At 40.2% G+C, this 22,953-nt stretch overlaps 1 long non-coding RNA gene across 1 annotated transcript in view; it reads left to right on the top strand.

Moving 5' to 3' along the window:
- Positions 1-22,047, top strand: part of LOC130846331 (uncharacterized) — a 40,029-nt gene extending 17,982 nt beyond the window's left edge. Inside the window, exons 10-11 of the long non-coding RNA XR_009051543.1 lie at positions 4,116-4,162; positions 20,241-22,047. This is a non-coding gene — a long non-coding RNA (uncharacterized LOC130846331). The remainder of the gene's footprint in view (positions 1-4,115; positions 4,163-20,240) is intronic.
- The last annotated feature ends 906 nt before the right edge of the window (positions 22,048-22,953 follow it).

Consider the following 22,953-nt stretch of genomic DNA (forward strand, 5'->3'; position numbering starts at 1 on the left):
TTAAAGAATGTTCTTTAAAGGTTGTCCGGTCCTGCCAAATCCTCTAAGAACCTTCTTCCAGCTTTAGATCCAGGGTTCTACTTGATAATTCCTCAGCCTGATGATTGCGAGAAATTCTTAGATACTTCCTGCCCCATTACTTTTGACCTTAGCATAGCAACCTTTAAAGCCAAGTTAAATTCTCTAGTTGCCATGGACAGATAAATTGCTTAATGCTCAACAAAGTAAAGGAGATATTTGGGGGTCAGAGAGACTGCAGTTCAAGCCTCAGTTCTGCCATGTCTTTGATGTATGACTGGTCAAGTTACTCAGCTTCTCTGAGCCTTATTCATTTATTCAAGTCATTCAAAAAATCATCGGTGTAAATGAGGCCTGCAGATCTAGAATGTGCCAGCACAGCCTGGATGCTGAGTGCTAAACAAAACAGATATAGTTCCTGCTCTCCAAGAGCTTAGCTTATGAAGATACATGAGAATGAGTTGCCAATGACCATCAGAGGATAAGTTCTCTGATAGGGACAGCCCAGGCTTGGAACTGGGGCATACTGTGCAGGCAAAACTTTCAGCGAAATTACATCAAACCTGAGCTGTGAAGAATGGCTAGGGGTAGTCAGGTGGTTTGGAATAATCACGAGCGCCTTGACACACCCCATGTTGTTGGGTTATAGGGAAAAACAGTGAATATAACACACCAGGACTGTGCCTAACAGGTCAGTACTGGGCCAGAAAGCATATACAGAATAGGTACCATCCTCGATAATGGGGATGAGAAAATGAATAGGATGCTGTCTGTGCCCGAAGTCTACCTCTAGCTGCAGAGGCTGCCTCTATTGCTGCTTTTGTCCCACTGTATTATACTTGCCTGTTCTCATGTCTGAGTCTTGAGGCCACCAGCATCGTGAAGCCGGGAATGCTTTTCTCATATACACTGTTGTATCTTCAATGCTGAGCTGTTCCTAGTGGACCTTTGCTATCCATCTTATCCCCCACGGCAGATGCGGTCGGTTACCTGTCATGCCATCTCTCCCTTACCTTTTCAGCTTACTCCTGCCCAACTTTCAACTCCTCTCCCTGCTGCTTTTATTTGCCTGAAGATTTTCTCTGGCTGATGAGGTCCACTCGGCTCCCACATGGGGAAGAGAGGCTGGGAATGCAGGCGAATTAACCCCCACCCCCAGCTGCTCTCAGCAGTGTGGGGTATAGTTGGTGTCTAAATACTAAATACCCCAGCGCCTAGCCCCGGGGGTGACTCTGAGACATGTGTTCTACACTGGCTCCAAGTCCCCCCCTAGAGGATTTAGATCTAGTTACCTCATAGCAATAGCTCTATTGATAAGTTACCCTCCCTTCCTTCTCTTAGTGTCCTCACTTCCTTACCAATGATTCCTGGGATTTCCACAGCTCCCAAAGAACCTACTCACACTTGAATCCTTGTCTCAGGGTCTACTCAGGCATCCAAATCTCTATCCTATATTTAAAAATTCTGCCTATAAAGAGCTCATCTCCCATGACAGGCATGGAAAATGTCAGATACACTTGCAGCCAAGGGTGGGCACATGACCTGGGCATTGATCATCAGATGTACCCATCTCCACACTCTTTAAATCGGAAGCTAATGTCATGAAGAAGTAGGAGATGCCCAGATGTGATTCTGTTGACAGATGGTAGCAGAGACAACAATTTGAATGATACCTACCCGCAGCCAGTGTGGTGGCACACGTGGCACAATCCCCGACATGGCGCGTGGCTGCACCCGCACTGTGTCACTTAGAGATTTTCAAGCACGTCTCCTTCCCTTGTAGTCTCCGAGCCTGGTTCTCTGGTCTTCTCGGAGATTCTTGGATCTCTCCAAAATCTTTCGCGATAAAATCCTTTCCTGCCAACATGTCAAGGTTGGTTTCTGTAGCTTGTAACTAAGAATGCTGTCTGTGTCAGTCAGGATAGAGCCAGGAACACAGTCCTCTACATCTTTCAAGAAGATAGCATTTAATACAGATAATTGGTTAAAGGGGTGATGGAAAAGCTGGCAAGCCAAACGGACAAATGAAGCAACCACAGGTCAGTATTAGCTGGAAGCTGCTATCACCGCTAGGGCTGGAGGGGCAGAGGAGGAAGGGAGCCCATCATCTGACAGGAGCTAGAACCACACAGGGGCTGCCTGGAGAAGTGACCAGGGGCATCCAGGACCTGAAGCTCCCAGGAAGGAGGGGCCAGAAGGAGAGAAAGAAAAATATCTAGTCTTTCTTTTTCCCTCCCTCAAGTTTTACATCTTACCTCCCATAAGTAACCTCCAGAAGCTAGAGAGCAAGGGAGCCTGTGACACCCAGCAGAACAGGGGAAGAGCCAGACATAGACCTGAAAGCCAACAGGCCGTTGACGTGCCCGTGTGCTAGGAGCTCAAATATTTTTTGGCTGAATGAGTGAAGAGAATAACCAAGGAGAGGGCTGGGACCAGAATCTTGTGCTATACCAACTCTTAAAACAATAGGGAAATAAGAAGATTTCCCTTAAGAAGCAGCAGAGAAGGGAGGAAAGTGAGGCAAGAGTAGGGCCCCAGATGTCATGGCTCTGAAGCAATCAACTCTGCCAGACTCCTAACTGGACTTCCGCCACCTGGACCTGTGAATTACTCAGCGAGTCTAGACCAGAGACTCAGAGTGCTTATCCAGGAGCTTTGGGTATCATAGCTTCTAATCCAGGCTATTCCCTGGGTAAGGTGGGTTATTACGTGAGGATGACAGCGCTTGCCAGCTTTCACTGGGCAAAGTGAGAAGCAACAAATAATGAAGATTTTTAAATACTTGGCTAAATAGAGAAATGAGTCGCAGCAAGAATCTTAATTGATAACCTAGAGACAAGCGCATTCACTCTCACAGTTTGAATTGATGGTATTGTCCTAGATGAATTCTGTGAATAGATGGAATGTAATCTCTTTGTTAGTGGCCGTGCATGAGAGGAAACAAAGGCCTGTGTTTGGATTTGTGAGAAGGAACATGGTATACAGGCAGTTTCTAGGCCAATGCCAGCACAGAATGGGCACTTTATAAATATTTATTTCCTTCCTCTATCTCCCTTTTTATCATAGCTCTAACCTAGAGGGACAAAAGTGAGAACGTGAAATACTTTCTAGAAAAAATGGCTAGGGTGAATGCATTTTATAGGAAAATGCTTAAAGGAATTAAAACCCAAAGCTCAGTAGTCCTACTTACTGTTGAAAACACCAAAAATCCACGGCATTATAAATCCAAGGCCATTTACTCAGGATTTCCGATGTTCTAAAAAAATTTATCTGCACTTATTTTATTTCTTAAAAAATCCTCACTTCCCATGGCCGCCGTGAAACGTCTTTTAGTTTCTATTTTGTGTGGGATTTCATTCTCAGGTGATGTCTTGGTGTTTCCGTGACCCAAGCAAGAAGTCCCTGTGACTTTACCACACTGTTTCTTCTTGACACAGATGGAAATATGATTGCCTCAAGGCCCATTGCAAAGGAGCTGGGCCTCTGCAGAAGGTCAGCAGCAGCCAGGAGGGTTGCCAAGATACAGTACAAAACACAAGACCTCTACACCTCCCTCTGGGTTTCTGGAGCAGCTTTCTCGAGCTCAGCTGTTGAAACTTCAGTTCCTTCCCTGAAATCCAAACACATCTGTCCCCTGGACAGGAAAGTGCTTATTAAGTGACTTCCTCCATGCTGGCTAGCCTTGCGGTTTTGTTCAGCCCTTAAAGACAGGGTGGGCGCTGTGTACCACAAGGGAGCCCATCCAGGGATGAAGGGTCACTGGGGTGGAAGCATGCCAGTCAGCAATGATACCTGGGAGCGGCCATCAGGGTACTCGCTGCTGGGCTCGGCTTCGGAACATCAGCTGCAGCTCAGACAAAATCAGGTCTCCCTTAATCTCCATCCTTGCATGGACCACCTGTACGCCTTCTCTCTCATCCTACTTGTTCATGGGCGCAATCCTTTTAATCTGTTTAACTTCAGAGCACAACAGGGATATTATCACTTCATTTATATGTCAGTCAGGTGCCTTCAAATATCAGTTGTCATGACTGTTTTAGAAAATATGATTTCAAACCAAAATGTAATCTCTCTCTCTTTTTTTTTAATGGTTGCAGTGTCGAGCCAAACTTACCCCATGTCCTGGGTGGTGGAGGTCAAAAAGGTAAGCTCTCCCCTGTGAATTTTCTAGATTAGGTTGCCCTGCAGCAAAAAAACCTTCCCAGGAGAGGGGAGACCCATGTTCGGGGTCTGTGGGATGGAACGCTCAAGGGGGCAGCTCTTCCCTTCCTAGCATTGTTCCCAGCGGTGCCAGCCCTCAGGCCCCTCATGGAAGCTGTGCTCTGGAACCCTAACAGCAGCCCCCAGGCCCCCTGTATCTGTCTCACTCACTCAGTCATTTATCATGGTACCCAACAGCCATCGTTACCTGTGTCTTGTTCTTTTAGGACTATTTTAAACATATTTTGTCATTCATTTGAGTATTTAATTTCTCATTCCAAATAGAATGCTACCTTTCTTCACTTCCTATTGTTGTGAAGAGTTATCTCACATCCCTTTATCCTTCCTCCATCCTTCCAATTTGTCACACTAGTTTTCACTATTTGCATTATCTGACAATGGAATAGTCACTGTGGAGCCAAGGAGCCTATTATCATTACATTTCCTTTCTTATTCAATTGTTATTTTTTCCTAGAGCTGATAAATTACTTACGTTTTCAAAATATACTTCGTTTTCTCTGTACATGTCATTACGTTTTCTCACTTCCTCTGAGCGCTCATAATATTCAAGGCACTATTTTTAACACATCAAGTAGAGTCTCATTTAATTTTTTAAGTAACTCTATGTGGTAGGTACATTATGATCCACATTTTATAGATGGCAAACATGAAGCACAAGGAGGCTGCCTGCCTGGTGTAAGATCATAGTGGCAGAGGCACGGTTAGAACCTGGCCAGTCTAGCTTCTGGACCCGCATTCCCAACCTCAAGCAATACAGCCTTTGAGAAAACATTCTACACAAGCAAAGCAATCAGTTATTTTTTTTTTTTAATAGAGCTCTTTCTCCTGTATGTCCCTGTCCTCTCATTTTCATCTGGATTGCTTGCTTGCTACACGTGTACCTGCTGTCATAGTTGGACTTCTTTTCACTCTTGTCCAGGGAACTTCCTACATCTCTTTTCTGTATTGATTCCTCATTTTCTGGATAAAATTTCTTCTTTCTTGGTGTACCTTATTTCTTTAGGGGGAAGCCAATCCTTTAGAAGACTTCTTGAGAAAAGGTACATGGGAGACAAATACTTTTTAGGTCTAAAATGTCAGAAAATGTTTGTATTCAAGTTTGATAGCCCTGGGTATAGTGTTCACTGCCCTCTTATCCTTTTTTTTTTCTTTTGATCTTTATTAGAGTATGCTAGCTTTACACTGTTGTGTTAGTTTCCATTATACAACCGTGAATCAGCTGTATTTATACATATATCCCCATATCCCATCCCTCTTGGGCCACCTTCCCACCCTCCCTATCCCACCCCTCTAGGTCATCATGCCCCCTTATCCTTGATTGTTTATATGTGACCTTTTCCCCTTTCTTGAAACTTTTACTATCTTCCTGGTATTCTGAAATTTTACAACAGTGGTGGGTATTTTCTCATTTATTGTGCTGGGTGCTCAGTAGGACTTTACTGCAGATCAGAACATATCCTTGTAATATTTGTCTTGACATTCTTCTCTTCTGGGTCCTTATGGTAGGATGTTGGGCCTCTTGGATTGGCCTTCTAGTTTCATCTTTTTTTCTCTCCCATTTTTTTTTAAGGTTTTGAGATATTTTCTTATTTTCCAAATATTTTCCATAAAAATATATTTATATTTATCCATGTAATTTTAGCTATCATATTTAAATTTCTAAGAATGCTTTCTTATCCTAATAATAGTGTTGGCTTATTCCTTTTTCTTAAGAGCATCCTGACCTTGTTTTAACAGTAGCTTATTTTCTCTCTCTGAGGTCGTTTAATTTTATTAAAATTTTCTTCTTTTTAGTTGTTCTCTCTCTCTCTTTTATGTTAGAGGCTTTCTTCAACTGTCAAGCAATCATTGTTTTTCTCTTCATATTTTGAAAATTAGGTTAAAAGAATGCTGGAAGCTCTGTGTGCTTGGACTTGGCTTGTCAACTGTAAAGCACACTGTAGAATAACTGGGTGATGAGTTGGCTTTTCAATTGGGAGATTCCTACATGTCAGGACCTACAGAGTTTTCTGTAAGCACATGAGGTATTTATTTGTGTAAAATTGTATTGAAGACTGAGATAATTCCTCTTACGCAGCGCAAACAACAAAAAATTCACTTTGAGACATGCAGGTTCCTAAAACTCTTCCTGCTCTTTCTGCAACTTGGACTCTGTCTCTCCACCATATTACTTATCATGGTCTCCTCTCCCTACTACTAACATCTTACTCATTTTGTGTCCTCAGAATTCTCTTTCTATGCCTAATCAGCTTTACTGATTCTTTTCCTGCATGAAGACTGTTCTAGCCAAAAGAAGAATCATCCTTAAGTTTGTGCCACATACCCAAATATCAATTGTTGAGGTAAAAACTCTTAACAGTTACGTGATAGCCATTGATAAACTTGACTTCTGGACTGGTGCCAATTTACATATAATCCTTATTTCTGTATAACACATAATTACTGCATGTAGACCCATTCTACTCCTTAAGATAATTACATTTATCCTGATGTACATCCATCTTCTTGCTTCAGTGACTCTGCTGAAACCACATGTTTATTTATCCTCTTAATGCTTGAGATTTTCTACATGTTGGGACCATCACACTAGAATGTCCTGGACAGGACTTTCAGTTTAATGCTCTAGACCTCTCATCAAACATATTGTTGAGAGTTCCTCCCCAAGCCCTTAAGGCTATGGAAACATGGTAGCTGTAGCCATAGCTGGATCCTTAAACATGATTTCCTTAATGTGGAGTCAAATACTTGATTTTTCTGGTATTATTGTAATTTAACTAGACCTCCCAGTAGCATTTAACACACTGGATTGCTTTCTGCTTCTTAAAGTTTCCCTGGATACCACATTCTCCCAATTTTGTTTCTATCACTTTGGCCACTCTTTTCTCTCCTCCTTTGTTAGGTCCACCTCCTCAGCCTGACCTCTAATGTAAGAGTATTTCAGGATCCTGTACTCACCTCGTCTCTTCTGTCTACCAGGTCTCTTTAGGTGATTCCATCTAGTCCATATTTTTACGCTGATTCCCATTTTTTTTTTTTTTTGCTCTTTATTGGAGTGTAATAGCTTTACACTGTTGTGCCAGTTTCCGCTATACAACAAAGTGAATCCGCTGTATTTATACATATATCCCCATATCCCCTCCCTCTAGATCCTCCCTCCCACTCTCCCTGTCCCACCCCTCTAGGTCATCAGTAATCATCGGGTTGATCTCCCTGTGTTAGGCATTTGCTTCCCACTAGCTATCTATTTTACATTTGGTAGTGTATAAATGTCAATAATACTCTTTAACTTTGTTCCAGCTTCTCCTTCCCCACCTCCCCATGTCCTCAAGTCTGTTCTCTACCTCTGCGGCTTTATTCTTCCTCTACCATTGAGTTCATCGATACCATTTTTTTTAGATTCCATATATATGTGTTAGCATACGGTATTTTTTCTCTCTCAGACATTTATCTTCAACTGTGTTTTATTTCCAGGACTCCTGACCCTAGTTGCCTACTTGACATCTTTATACAGATGTTCAGTAGACATCTAGTGCTTAGCATGGCCACTAGAGAACTCTTGAGTCACTGCTGTCTGTCCACGTCCTAACTACCTCTTACATACTTCCCATTTTGGAAAATGGCACCAACATCCAGTGACTTGCTCAAGCTCCAAATCTAATTACGCCTCTTCTTTCTCACTTTACCCACAAAAGCCATTTATCTACAAATACCATGGGCTCCACTCCCATAAATACCTTGAATCTGTCCAATTCTCTGCATTTCCTTGACTCTTACTTTGGACAAAGACATCATAATATTTCTTCTAGGCTAGTAGCTTCTAGTAACTGCTTACCTGGGATCCCTGCTTCCAAGCGTGCACGTAGCAACCAGAGTAAACTTTTAGAAGCATAAATCAGATCACGCCGCTGCTTACAATCCTCCAAACGTCTTTATGATTTACAGAACCATACATGTTCTAGCTCTTGTCTACCCGGCCTTCCTTTGGTTCCTCACAACACCAACCTCATTCTTTGCCCCTAGAGTCTTTGAACCAGCTCTTCCTCCACCTAGAATGAGCTTCTCTCTCACAGGGCACAGGCATTATTCATCGTATCTAAAAAGTCACCTCCTCAGAGAATCCTTCCCAGGGTACCCGCCTAGGGTACTTAGTCAGTCATTCTCTCTACCATCAGCCTATTTTAATTCTATGAGTTACACTTATTACTATCTGATATTTTTCTGAATTACTTGTTTATTGTCTGTCTATCCCCTACCACCCTATGAGAGAACTGACCTCTTCAACTAGTATCATCAGTGCCTGGCACTAAAAAAAAAAAAATTCACTCAGTGCCTATTTGTTGAATGAATGGATTAATAGATGGATGAAAGACACTTTAGAAGTCATCTAGCCTAACTTCTTCACTTTTAGAGGTGAGAAAAGTGACTTGCCAAAGATGATGTAGTTATCAGGCTATTTGGCTTACTGTTTTAAATTTGTTCACTGTTACACTGACCTCAACTACGTCCCAAAGCAACTATCTTTAATTATACTCTTGCTTCCACCAGTTCCATTAGCTCATCACCTTACCTCAGGGTCGTATGTTATTAGCATGATCCCGCCAGAGGGTGTTTTGGACAGGAGCCAACTATACGTTCTATTGTGTCAGTTGTCATTCACACAGGTCATATTTTTCCTGGGGCAGTGGTAAGCTTTGTTTATAAACTTGGAGAACTGACTTTTTGGTTGTTCTATCCTGCTGACACACTAAAACCCCACCTTTTTACCAAACTAGATAGTTTTAGTGTTTATGTATAAGGTAGAATTATAAAGCTATTTTGTCATCATATTAGGGGCCCAGGTTACAGGGTAATCATGGTCTGGTAGAAAGAGCTTTGCCTTGGGAAACCTGGTTTTTCATCCATTCTATTACTCAGAAGCTGTCTGAGCTTAAGCAAGCCCTTAATACTCTAGGCTTCAATTCTGTAGGCTGTCCAGCTTTGCCATGAGCAGGGAAAAAAACAACAAAACCCAAAAAACCAATAACCACTCTCTCTCACCTCCTCTCACTTCCTGTCTCTCTTTTTTACTTTTTTCTATTTTCTGGCCGCACCACAGGACATGTGGTATCTTAGTTCCCCAACCAAGGATAGAACCTGCGCTCCCTGCTGTGCCTGCTGTGGAAGCACGACGTCTTAACCACTGGATCTCCAGGGAAGTCCCTCTCTTCCCTTCTTTATTTGCAATAATAAATATGAAAATTCACTTCACAGGGATTAAGTGAACTCATTAATAATCCAGTTAGTGGGATTAAATCAACTCATGAATGTGAAAACATTTTGCTAAGTGTAAAATACATTACAGATACAAGGGATTAAATGTCAGGGATTGCTTACATTAATCAGTTTCTAATGTATGAAATATACAGCCTTCAGTAATTGTGATTTTGGTTAAGTCCCTGTTACATGTCAAACTTTCAAAACAGCTGTCTTCTTATCCAGTATGCTTTTGAATAATGATTTTAATTATTCTTTTTAATAAAAGTATGTTCACTGTAACATGTTCACTGTAACTAATCCAAATGGTATAATATGAGAATGGAAAGTTCTACTTTTTCAGTTCAAACCCCACATGTATAAGCCTCAGACATAAGCAGTTAGCATTAGCTTGTTATTTTTAGTTACTACTACTCAACATAGCTAACATAATAGCTAACATAATAATTTGGTACTTGACTGGGAGTCCAATGTTGTTATAAGCACTTTATATATGAATTCATTTTGATGTTCACGATAACCTTACAGCATAAATATTACTGTTACTCATGTGATATGTGAGCAAACTGAGGCACAGAGTTGGGAAGCTATTTGCCCAACATCACACAGGCGTTTGAGCTCAGGCAGACTGGTTCCAAAGTTTGTGCTCCCTCAGACACCTTTCCACTTGAGTATATAGAGGTCTACTGCATAATTTTAGGTACCTACAGAACACTCCATTGTATGATGTCGCTTATCAGCTCCCAATTGATGAGAATTTTTATTCTCTTCCACATTTTGCATTATTATAAATATACTGCAAAAATTAACCATTAAACTGCCTTGGACAGCCTCATACTTTTGTGTGTGTCTCTGGCACACATTTCTAGGCGTGAGCAGCTGAAACAAAGGACGTGTACACAACTTTTTAAGCAACACCACCACGTTGCCTTCCATAATGAACACGAATTTTCACCTGGAGTCTACCAACTGCCAGAATCACTGAGAGAACTGGTTATTTTTATGTGCTTCTGTTCTTTCTCTTTTTTTTTCCTAATTGTGTTTTGTATCTGATTGCTCTGCTGTTTGACAAGGAATTTTACCACGTGGTAAATACAGCATTTGGGGAAAGCTCCTCTGTGGGGTGACGTCTCTGCTCCTGGGCATAAGGTGAGCAGGCATCCGGTGACCTCCCTGCTTGTGCTGCCTGGTACCTGCGGCTCTGGAGAAATTACCGTGTGACTGTTCACCTTGGCTCAGCCTGAGAGCTACTGTGACAGATATATTGGCTCTGAAACATTTATCCAAGCAGAACCTCGAAACCAACGTACGTTTTCACTCATGTGACTTCTAGGGAGCAAGGGAGGAGAATTCTAAGGGGTGAATCTCCGCAGAGATGTAAGTCCACCCTGCACTTCACCCTCGCAAACTTCTTGAGGAACGAAATTCATCATTTCTTCCAACCTCAGTTCTCTCTTTTTTAACCAGTTTTTCTCAGTAGATTAGTGTGGGAAGGTTCATTAATAAAAGGAAATTAACAAGGTCCCTCAATCAACTCCTATTTCATCAATGGTTTTGTAAGAGAAAATATTGAATAGTCTTTGGTACTTGCCTCCAAGAAACTTGCAATCTGCTCCAACCTTTGTGGGAAAGAAGGATGGAGAAAAGGGCTTGAATAAAGGACGGAATTTAGAGCAATAAGGAAGAAAACATGTAAGGAAAATTAGTAATGATATTATCCCTATTTTCTTGATGAGAAAAATAAAGTTTAGAGAGATTATGTGACTTGGCAGAGCTTACTCAAGCAGAAAGTAGTAAAGTTAAACAGTTCAAACTCTGGTTCCAGATTCAAAGGTCTTGTATTCTTTACTGCACTTGCTGGTGGTCTCCAAACCTAATATAGGGTTTTTTTGGTTTTTTTCAGTTCCAGCTACTTAGCATATTGACATCCTTCTGTGTACTACAGGCACACAGAAATGCTGGACAAAATATAACAAAACTAGTTTACATACTTAGCCAAGGAAGAAAGTGAGGGAGAGAGAAAAAAAGAGAGAAAGGAAATTCTTACATGCCAAAAATAAAAAGGAATCTCATAATCAGTATGGTAAGTATGTGAGCTGATGCCAGAACAAAACAGAGGCTATCAGACATAGCTATAGGACCTAACAGCCAGGGGCTGTGGTTTTTAACACATGTCTAGAATAATTGTCTTGCCTTTGGGCCTGTGAAAGGTGAGGAGTTGGAACTGAAATTCACGTATAAAGCTAGGACCGAGGAAGAGCAGCTCCCACCATATAAGGGGACTAGGAAACATCATTGACTTACTACCAAAGCAACTGGCAAAATTGTCACTGATTAGATATTGTGGGGAACTTTTTCCCATCCAGATAAGTGGCACTTAAAAAAAAACTATGCACACGTGTAGATCCAAATTTTAGACTATTTTCATAGTATAGGAATCCCAAATGGAGATATGTATGTGGATACTGGAAGTATTTCAGACCAGTGAAACTCCTGGAATTCTCAGAAGAATCAAATATATGACTTCTCTGAATGGTTACTACCAAATCTTATAGTACACACAGGGATTCTACAGGGAAATATAACAGCTGAAAATATGCTCACAATTAAAAAGTACAGATTAAACAAGGAAGTGGTCCCCAACATGGGAGAGTCAGCAGATAAACATGTGGGAGGAATAGCACCACAAGAACCTAAGACATAATGATCTAAAGTTATCTATAAATTAAGGATATTTACAATCATTGAAGAGATAAAGGTAGAAATAAAAACCCTCATGAGAAAAACCAGGGCATTAAAAAAGAACAGGCAGGACTTCCTAGGTGGCGCAGTGGTTAAGTATCCACCTGCTAATGCAGGGGACATGGGTTCAAGCCCTGCTCTAGGAAGGTTCCACATGCCATAGAGCAACTAAGCCCGTGAGCCACAACTATTGAAGCCCATATGCCTAGAGCCCATGCTCTGCAACAAGAGAAGCCACACAATGAGGCACCCATGCAGCACAATGAAGAGTAGCCCCCACTCACAGCAACTAGAGAAAGCCTGTATGCAGCAACGAAGACCCAACGCAGCCAATAAATTTATAAAAAAAAAAACAAACCCAAAACAGGCAGATATGAAAAATTACCCAATAGAATAATTCAAAATGAAAAGTTGTGAAATTAAACACAATGGCCAATTTAAGGGCAGATTGGGAGAGTTAAAGAGAATTGATGATATGAAAGATGTATCTGAGAAAATTACCCAGACGGAGATAACGAAGTCTAAAACCCAGAAAAGATGTTAGGAGAAATGGAGGGTTAAATTAGAAGTTTCAATTTAGGTCTAATGGGAATTTCAGAAGGAGAAAATGAGGAAGAGGCAATATTTTAAGTGAAATGGCTCTGTATTTTCCAGAACTAAGAAAAGCTGTGAAACCTCAGATTGAAGAACCACACTGAGTCTTGCACAATATAATAAGAAATCCACTGCTAATCCTGTGAAGAGTGGAACACTGAAGGAAAGCAAACTCTAGTTGAAGAGCAAGTAGAGAAGAAAGACAGATAACATGCAAAGGAACAATCTTTAGAATAATAGAGGATATCAGTGAAATAGGGACCTGAAGACAGCTCTTACTTATCGTCAGAATCACCTGAGAAGCACGTTCAACTACAGTTTTACCCCAGGTGCTTTGGATGGTGTTTAGGAATATGCATTTTAAAAAAGCTTCTCAGGTCATCAAGTATGTTTACAACACTCTTTCCTTAGCACCAAGTAGATAAACACATATATACATTCATATACTCACACACATTATTCTCTGGTATATTTTAGTGAGATTACCCCTAAAAAAATGGAGAGGTTGGATCCATAACCAAGGATAATTTCTAAAGTTTTATTATTTGTTAATCTCTAGGGTATCCATGTTAAATGGTGCCAGAAGATGATCCCAAAGGAACAAGACAAAGGAGTTAGTACAAGTATCTCTGACCTCCGAAATCTTTTCCCGTTTCTGCCTTCTACAGTATACACATGACCAGAATCAGCAGGCATGTCATTCTGCCTCATACCTTCAGAATCCTGGGTGTGTGTTTGACGAGACTAATGAATGTTCCAGATTTTCAGAGTGTTTGGCAAGACGTGCTTTCTGTCTTACTTGGTATTTCATATTAAATACAAAAGACACCTTAACCCACAAATACAAGAAATTTAGTCTACTTTACCTTTATGGACATCTGTTTTCAGATTAGTGGTTGTTTAACTCTTATAATAAAGGCTAATTCTACAGTAAAGTAATACTGCCTGTAACTAGAATATTTACAGTAGCCATACTTTTTGAACTAATAGCACCACCTCTAGGAATTTATCCTAAATACCCAAATACAAAAAACCTACATACACAAAAAAGGAAAATTATAAGCCGATATCACCGATGAACATAGATGCAAAAATCTTCAACAAAATACTACCAAACCAAATCCAACAATATGTTAAAAGGATCATACACCATAATCAAGAGGGAGTTATCCCCAGGATGCAAGGAGTTTTCAATATCTGCAAATCAATCAGGGTGATACACCACATCAACAAACTTAATAAAAAACATATGATATCAATCAATGCAGAAAAAGCTTTTGACAAAATTCAACACCCATTTATGATTAAAACTCTCCAGAGGGCTTCCTAGGTGGTGCAGTGGTTAACAATCCACCTGCCAATGCAGGGGACATGGGTTCAGTCCTTGCACCAGAAAGATCCCACATGTCGAGGAGCAACTAAGCCCATGCACCACAACTACTGAGACAGTGCTTTAGACCCCGTGAGCCACAACAATTGAGCCCATGTGCCGCAAATACTGAAGCCCATGCACCTAGAGCCTGTGCTCCGCAACAAGAGAAGCCATGGCAATGAGGAGCCCATGCACCACAACAAAGAGTAGCCCCCACTCACCACAACTAGAGAAAGCCTACGTGCAGCAACGAAGAACCAACACAGACAATAAATAAACAAATAAATTTATTAAAAAAAAAACAACTCTCCAGAAAGTGGCCATAGAGGGAACCTACCTCAACATAATAAAGGCCATATATGACAAGCTCACAGCTAACATCATTCTCAACAGTGAAAAGCTGAAAGCATTTCCTCTAAGATCAGGAACGAGACAAGGATGTCCTCTCGCCACTTTTATTCAACATAGTTTCAGAAGTCCTAGCCACAACAATCAGAGAAGAAAAAGAAATAAAAGGAATCTGAATTAGAAAAGAAGATGTAAAATTGTTACTGTTTGCAGATGACATGATACTATACATAGGAAATCCTAAAGATGCTACCAGAAAACTACAAGTCATCAATGAATTCGGTAAAGTTAGAGGATACAAAACTAATACACAGAAATCTGTTGCATTTCTATACACTAACAACTAAAGATCAGAAAAAGAAATTAAGGAACCAATCCCATTTACTTTGGCATCAAAAAAGTATAAAATACCTAAAAGTAGACCTACCTAAGGACGCAAAAGACATACTCCAAAAACCAGAAGATGCTGATGAAAGAAATCAGAGATAACACAAACAGATGGAAAGACATACCAACAGTCTTGAATTGGAAGAATCAATACTGTCAAAATGACTATACTAACCAAGGCAATCTACAGATTCAATGCAATCCCTATCAAATTACCAATGGCATTTTTAACATGACTAGAACAAAAAAATTTTAAATGTGTATGGAAACACAAAAGACCTCAAATTGCCAAAGCAATCCTTAGAAAGAAAAACAGATCTGGAGGAATCAGATTACCTGATTTCAGGAAACACTACAAAGCTACAGTAATCAAGACAGAGTACCGGCACAAAAATATAAATATAGATCAATGGAACAGGATAGAAAGCCCAGAAATAAACCCACAAACTTATGGCCATTTAATCTATAACAAAGGAGGCAAGACTATAACGAAGAAAAGACAGTCTCTTCAATAAGTGGTGCTGGGAAAACTAGACAGCTACATGTAAAAAAATGAAATTAGAACGTCTCTAACACCATACACAAAAATAAACTCGAAATGGATTAAAGACCTAAATTTAAGGATACTATAAAACACTTAGAGGAAAACACAGGAAGAACACTCTTTGATATAAATCACAGCAATATCTTTTTGGATCCATCTCCTAGAGTAACGGAAATAAAAATAAACAAATGGGACCTAATTAAACTTAAAAGCTTTTTTAAAAAGCCATAAACAAAATGAAAAGACAAGCCACCGAATGGGAGAAAATATTTGCACACAAAGTGACCGACAAGGGATTAATCTCCAAAATATAAAAACAGCCCATGCAGCTTTATATCAAAAAAACAAACAACCCAAATCCAAAAAATGGGCATATGAACTAAATCGACACTTCTCCAAAGACATACAGATGGCCAAAAAGCACATGAAAATATGCTCAACATCACTAATTCTTAGAGAAATGCGAATCAAAACTGCAGTGAGGTATCACCTCACACTGGTCAGAATGACCATCATCAAAAAATCTACAAACAATAAATGTTGAAGAGGGTGTGGAGAAATGGGAACCCTCCTACACTGTTGGTGGGAGTGTAAATTGGTATAGTCACTATGGAGAACAGTATGGAGGTTCCTTAACATACTAAAAATGAAACTACCATATGATCCAGCAATCCCACTCCTGATCACATACCCAGAGAAAATTATAACTTGAAAAGATACATGCACCCCAATGTTCATTGCAGCACTACTTACGATAGCCAAGACATGGAAGCAACCTAAATGTCCATCAACAGGTGAATGGATAAAGAAGATGTGGTACATATATACAATGGAATATTACTTAGCCTTAAAAGAGAACGAAATAATGCCATTTGCAGCAACATGGATGGACCTAGAGATTATCGTACTAAGTGAAGTCAGTCAGAAAGACAAATATATGATCTCACTTAAGTGTGAAATCTACAAAAAGCAATGATACAAATGAAATTATTTACAAAACAGAAACAGATTCACAGACTTTGAAAACAAGCTTATGATTACCAAAGGGGACATGTGGGTGGGAAGGATAAATTAGCACTTTGGGGTTAACATATACACACTATTATCTATAAAATGGATAATCAACAAGGACCTACTTTACAGCGCAGGGGCTCTACTCAATATTCTGTAATAACCTATATGGGAAAAGAATCTGAAAAAGAATGGATAGATGTATATGTATAACAATCACTTTGCTGTACACCCAAAACTAACACAATGTAAATCAACTGTATTCCAATATAAAATAAAAATTAAATTTAAAAAGCCTATATATTCAGAGATACTCATATCAGCATTATATACACATATGTGGAAACCTGCAAGTCTCCAGAAGGGACAGAGGGCACTAAGATCTTGGCATATTGTTTCAGACACATGTAGAAATGCATTTGCTGTTTGGCTTGAGTTCCTCACACCTATACTTGTTTTTCCCTTTTTGATAGAAAATACTTAAATAATGCTATATCTACATGACAGAATTGTGCTAATTTCAAAATTATGTTTGAACAGGTGGTTTACAAAAGAAATAAAAAAGTACCACAGGCACATAAATATTTAACCTTATTAGTATTAAAGGAACTAATAAAATTTCCTTTCCACTCATCTGATAAAAATTAGTTTTTTACAAGAAAAGATTGATAATACCCAGTGTTGGTGAAGTTGTGGAGAAATGGGCATAACTTTGCTGTGGGTAGTATAAGTTGGTACATAGTTTCTAGACAGAAAGTTGATCATGTGTAATCAAAGTCTTAAAAATTTTCTTTATTGTTCAGCAAATCTTTATAAAGAATACTTTTTTAAAAAATTGAACAAGCTTAACATTGTCAAAATTATGAAAAAACTGAGAACATCTTTAATATCCCCAAATAGGAACTGTTTAAATAAAATATAGTGCTATACAATGGAATACAGTTAGGAAAGATATTAATATATAGGTAATAATAAAACATGAAAAATAGGTGAAATAATATAATTTTGTTAAATTATAGATCAGAACATATAAAATGCCAAGAAAGAGATGTACTAAGAATTGGTAATGATTATCTCTGGGTGGTTGGAACTTATGGGTAGTTTTCTTTTTTGCATAGTATTGCTCATAAATTTTGCTATGAAATTTTATTTTGCAATAAAAATAAGAGAATGCTTTGTTCATAAAAAATTTTCCAAATATGGAAAAAAGATTACAACTCTGTATAAACTGAAAGAATAAAGGATATAAATAAAGGAAAAAAGGAGGAAGGAATGAAAAATCTCTCCTAACAGAGGTTTTCTTTGGCCAGTGGAACATGGGGCAAATGTTTTCTACTTTTATAACTTTTTCATACTTTCTAATATCTTACCAATTTTATTCTTAGAAGAGAAGGAAATTTATTTGTTAAGTATGAAACTGAACTTAATAAAGTAATCAACAGCTTTTCATCATATTTTATACACCTCTCTGGTGTGCCAAATGTCCATACTGAGTCCTAACGCCAAGTTTCTGGGCTCCAACCAGGGCACGACGTTAGGTAAGTTTACATACAAATATTGCTACTGAATTTATGATTTGAATCTTGGAAACTTTTCTAGAATCCTCTCAGGAGTCTAGCAGGGAGCTGGGTGGGATTAGAACTGGCTGGTTTCCACTCACCCTTCCTTCTCAGTCTCCGGAGAAGACGGGGCGTGAAGAGATCTTGGCACCACTGTTCCAGACCCAAGTTGTAGTGCACTGGCTTTTTGGCTGGAACTCCTCACGCATATGCTTTGCCTTCCTGCGATGAAGCAGAGGGCTCCTTGCCTGCACCAGTCTGGATGTCAGCAGGTGGCCTGCTGGCCCGCAAAGCTTCCTGCATGAATTACTGTGTGAGGTTTCTGCACATGGAAACATGGCACCCCCCCGCCCCCACCCCATATTCCATATGCTCTGTATTCCGTTAGAAGCTGGTTCCATTTGGCCACAATATTGGGCCAACACCAGAACTTCTTCAAAGAATCACCTAGTTTCCATATACTAAGATACCATGTTTCTTCTCCCCTTTCCAGATAAAGCATGCTCTCTGGTCCCTTTCCAACTTCTTGTTCTCCCTCTCCAGTCCTGCCTCTGCAGAGCCACCAGGATGAACTAACTTGTCGCTTTGTGGCCCTCGAATCTTTTGTGGCTTGCCATCACATTCAGGATAATATGTGTATTTCTTGAATGGCTAGCGGGGTCCTTCATGATATGCCCCCGATTTACCTAGTCAGCCCTCACTGTCACCACAGACTTCCCCCCTTCCTCTACTGCTCTCACACGCTGTATTTGGACTTGACCTGCATGCTCACTTGCCTCTGCTTTTCCACAAGATGTTTCTTAACCTTCTCCACTTGGTCTCCACATCAATGCCTCCTCTTCTTTCAAAACCCAATTTGAGTGTCATCTCTATTGAGAAGACTTTCCTGCCTCTCTCTCCCTCCCTCTCACCTCCCTTTGGTCCACGCATGACCCCTACAAAGAGCTAAGAGTATTTGCTGGCCCATCTCCGTCCTTCATTGGATCTTGAGGTCCGGCTGGGTTTTTCTCATGATTGTGTCCCAGTGCCTAGCCTACTTTCATAGTTTCCAGTCAATAGCAAGCACTCAAACATATCCAGTAAAAATTTCACTCGGGTATAATCCCAACATATGCAAGACATGTACAAGAATGTTCAATGCAGCATTTTCTGGATGAGTCCCAAACTGTAAATAACCCAAATGTCTCAACCATAGAATGGGTGAGTAAATCATGGCATGTTAAATAAATAAATCCTATACAATGGTGAGATTAAATGACTGAATATTGTGAATGAATTTCACAAATGCAATATTGAGTGAAAGAAGCCAGAAAGAAATGATGTATAATTCCATTTATATAAGCTCAAAAAGCAGGCAAAAGTTATATATGGTATTGAAATCATGAGACTAGTTACTCTCAAATGCACAGGGTAGCTGATAGAGGGGGCATCTGGGACCCTAGTCACGTTCTACTTCTTGATCTGGGTGCTGGCTGTGGAATGTTCATCCGGCTGAATATTTATGATTTGTGCATGTCTCTCTCTCTCACATTTTAATAAAAATGTTAATTTAGAAAAGTTCCCTTTGTGAAACATGTTTCTCTGTGGCATGGAGGAAAGTAACAGAAACGGGGATTGTAGGTTTGACTCAAATGAATTGCCAGCTTGACGGATGCTCTTTTCCCACTCAGAACAGTGTTTCATGGCAGAAAGGAAAATTAAAAAAAAAAAAAAAAAAAAAAAAAAGAGGGAAAAACTCCCCCATACAGAGTTTAGCATTTGCTTGAAGAAATGTGATACTCAGTGGTGTCAGCAGGTGTTAATTTGGATAGTTTGACTTCGCCACTTGAATTTCGGCAAGCTCAAATAATTTTAGAATGAGTCAGGGTATATAAATAAACAGCTATAATTGAAATTTCACTCTTTGCTTCTGTCTTCATCCTTTTACTTTTAAGTCTTCTGTCACCCATAGGCATAAGCTTATTGGCCTGCACACATCTATCAAACCTTCCTTGTGCTTTATTGAGTCACAGTTCACTGCTGCAGTTTAAAATTGGTTTTCTTCCTCTTGGTGTAAGGATTATGCTTAATTATCGAAATTAACATCTTTGAGCCAATAGGGCTTTTTTTTCCCTCCCTTCCAAATTTAAGGGCTCTAGAAACCCCAGACTACGGGACATCTTCAAAAATACGTTCTCTTCTCTTTAAACAGATCAGTGTGGGAGAAGAGCCTGGGAACCCTTGTGTCTGCAATTGTTGCACCACGTTGGCTGCGGCCTTCTGCAGCCTCCATGCTGGAGCCCATCCAAGCCATCACTGCAGGATCTCACCGAGTTTCTCTCTCACGTTCTGTAATAAAGGGCTTTCAGTGTCTGCACAGATGGGAATTCTGCTGCCACCTTCTCATTTCACATTTCCTGCACTTTTCTTCGTAAGCACTCTACTGCCCAAAATAGAATCCAGCTTTTTTAAGTCTATGTGTAGGAATTTACTAGGAGAATGGACAAGGGTCTCTGGAGCTCCCTGTCATTATCACACACTAAGGTAATTTTCTACTGGCTACCAGGTAGATAAAGGACTCAGAAGGGTGCCTCTGAGTGTCTTGGAGAATAGCGTGGATTTTCTTTCGGGGCAGTTGGGGAGGAGCCCATCTTGAGGCAGGGTGTTAGTGCTGACCCCGTGGACAACGAGGATATACGAGGACAGGAGCCTGTGCCGGCCCTGCCACCCTCACAAGTCCTCTGCTCTCCTGAGGTCTCTTCCTGAGGGGATATACCCTTCCTTTCTACCTTTTAAAATTGGGTACCCAGAGGGATCAACTCCCCTTGCTCCTCTCTGTGTAGTTGAATCATCTCCATCCTTTAAGGTCTTGTTCAAATCTCACCTCCTCTGGGAAGCCTTCCTAGATGACTTCAGCTAGAGGTCATTTCCCTCTTGTCTGAATTTTTAGAGCCCCTTGATGACTGTACATTCTGGGGATGCCCCCATAAAAGATAATTTACAGCAATAATAAATATTAACTGAGTACCTACGTGCCAGGCACCATTCTTGGCACTTTACTGAGATGAAGTCAGAATCCCTACAATGACTCCATAAGAGAGGCTGCATTATTATTCCCATTTTACAGATGAGATCCTAGGGACCCTAGTGGTGTCATAACTCCCTTATCAGATTAGGAGGGAGCTCCAGTTACCATCTCTTTGACTTACTGACGTCTCTTTCTCAGCACAAGGCTCAGGGACTTGGCAATTGGTAATTGTTCACCTCATACTTGTCCATTTAATTCTGTGCTTAAGGGACATGAGATCATGAAAATCGCATTTGAAAATCGTTTCTGTCAGTCATATATGCTACCTTTCCGTTTCTGTCAACATGGGAAATGGTACAGTGGAGTAGGTAGAATTGATAAAAAAAAAATCTTAATAAAAGACAAAAGACCTCATTTCATATGTACTGTATGCCAGGCACTGTGGTAAGTGATATATGTTCCCTCTCTTTCTTAATCTCTGCTTTTCCCCCCAAAGATCAGAGAGAGGTTGCAGAATGATTGCAAAATGATCAAGTAAGTAGATGAAGCCGTTTTAGCAAAAGGAATACGAATGTAGGAAATCAAACAGAATCCTGGGTTCAGTTATTACCCAAGAATGCATGCCCTGAGGACCCTGCTTTGGAGGTGAGCCACAAATTTGGCTCCAGGCTTCTTAGTGTTTATGACAAAAAAGGACACACAATCAATTACAGCATTCACTACCTTTAAGATGAAGACAAACCAGGTATTCAGATGAAGGACACATAAATGTCATATCAAGTAATTTCCGGTTACAGTACTCAGTGCGGGCCAGTCTCATTTTGCTGAAGGACAGAATGGTAAAAGCCATTCGAGGAAGAGACAGAACTATAGGGTCTAGTTTGGTTTAAGACGTTCATAGACTGTACATATTTCAGGAAATTCTCTCTCAACTGGGCTCCGTACTACCTGCTCCAGACACTTACCTTTCCACTTTCCACTAAAAGCTGAATAGGGGTTTTGCTCTAACACCTAGTAACGCTAAAACTAGCATGCCCAGGAACAACTTTTGGAAAACCCAGCCTTACAGGCAGCATGGTGCTTTAAAAATTGAGGTTTCGGTGGGGAAAGGGAAATTCAAACTCCTTTGCGTGATTTATGATGCTTTTCACAACCCAACTTCACCCTGCTGTTCCAGATCTAATTTATTGCCACCTCTCACCTTTCGGCATTTTTATATTTCGCTCAAGCTATATGGAGTTCCACGAATATACTCCATGCTCTCACCCATTGAGACCTCATAGATGCTTCCTAAAACAGCCTCTCTTCTCTCCCTCAGCCCCTGGCTTCTCTGCCTACTGGGTCTTGAGGATGTCACCTTTTCTGATTCCCCCTAACAATTAGTCTTACTCTTCACTGGTCTCCGGTAGCACTTTGCTTATATCACATTTTATTATCCCCTTTTGTTAGCTTCTTTGATTTTTCTGCCAAACTATGAACTCCTCCAGGGTGGAATGTGTCTTGCTTATCTTTTTAATCCCAGCACTAGGGACATAGTCTGACCTGGATTTATTTCGCCCAATACGTATTGAGTGCTTCCTGTACTGACAAAGCAAGCTGGGACAATGTCCATCCTGCGATGCTAAATAAAAAAACATGAGTTACTCCACGGTGACCCAAATATATTTCCACTATTCTCTGAAGCCATCCAGTATTGTGTAGATGGATTGCTCAACATGGCTTGATTTAGAAAAGGATGACCCAGTAAATAGGTTGAACCACAAACTGATTCTACTGAACTCTTTTTTCCTGACTCAGTATTTGCCAGATTTGAAAATCTCCAAAGGAAGCTGCACTTGTACGTTGCTGTTTATTCCAAGTGCCTTCCTTTGTTTGTATCACATTTGGCATACGAATG

Source organism: Hippopotamus amphibius, chromosome 2 (assembly GCF_030028045.1).
Source record: "Hippopotamus amphibius kiboko isolate mHipAmp2 chromosome 2, mHipAmp2.hap2, whole genome shotgun sequence".
In the NCBI taxonomy this organism is placed as follows: Eukaryota; Metazoa; Chordata; class Mammalia; order Artiodactyla; family Hippopotamidae; genus Hippopotamus; species Hippopotamus amphibius.